Source organism: Penaeus monodon, chromosome 27, assembly GCF_015228065.2.
Source record: "Penaeus monodon isolate SGIC_2016 chromosome 27, NSTDA_Pmon_1, whole genome shotgun sequence".
NCBI lineage: Eukaryota > Metazoa > Arthropoda > Malacostraca > Decapoda > Penaeidae > Penaeus > Penaeus monodon.
The window spans coordinates 25,658,453-25,658,813 of NC_051412.1; the positions used below are offsets into that span (position 1 = coordinate 25,658,453).

The 361-nt window shown below is 31.0% G+C and overlaps 1 protein-coding gene across 1 annotated transcript in view; it reads left to right on the forward strand.

Moving 5' to 3' along the window:
* Nucleotides 1-361, forward strand: part of LOC119590467 (homeobox protein Nkx-2.4-like) — a 53,973-nt gene that overhangs the window by 10,333 nt on the left and 43,279 nt on the right. The window lies entirely within an intron of this gene.

Consider the following 361-nt stretch of genomic DNA (forward strand, 5'->3'; position numbering starts at 1 on the left):
GGAGGAGGGAGGGAGGATGAAAAATGTATGGACAAGGAAAAAGAAAGGGAGGGGGGAGGGGGGAGGGGGAAGGAAGGAGAACATAGAATATACAGAACTTTATAAATAAAATTCAGGTGTGAGAAATTTCTGTTTGTTTGTATCATTGTTTGCTTTAACTATTATTTATGATTACTTAAAGCAAGAAATATAATTACTTTTAATATTACATTTACGCAGAGAAAGGCACTGTATATTGTAATATTTCTTAATATTGTTTTTCGTAATCGAATGTGTAAAAAAATCATGAATTTATTTCTCTGTGTAAGTTTCTGTCCCTTTTATGATTAGATTTAATCACTATAGCCACTTAATATATCTA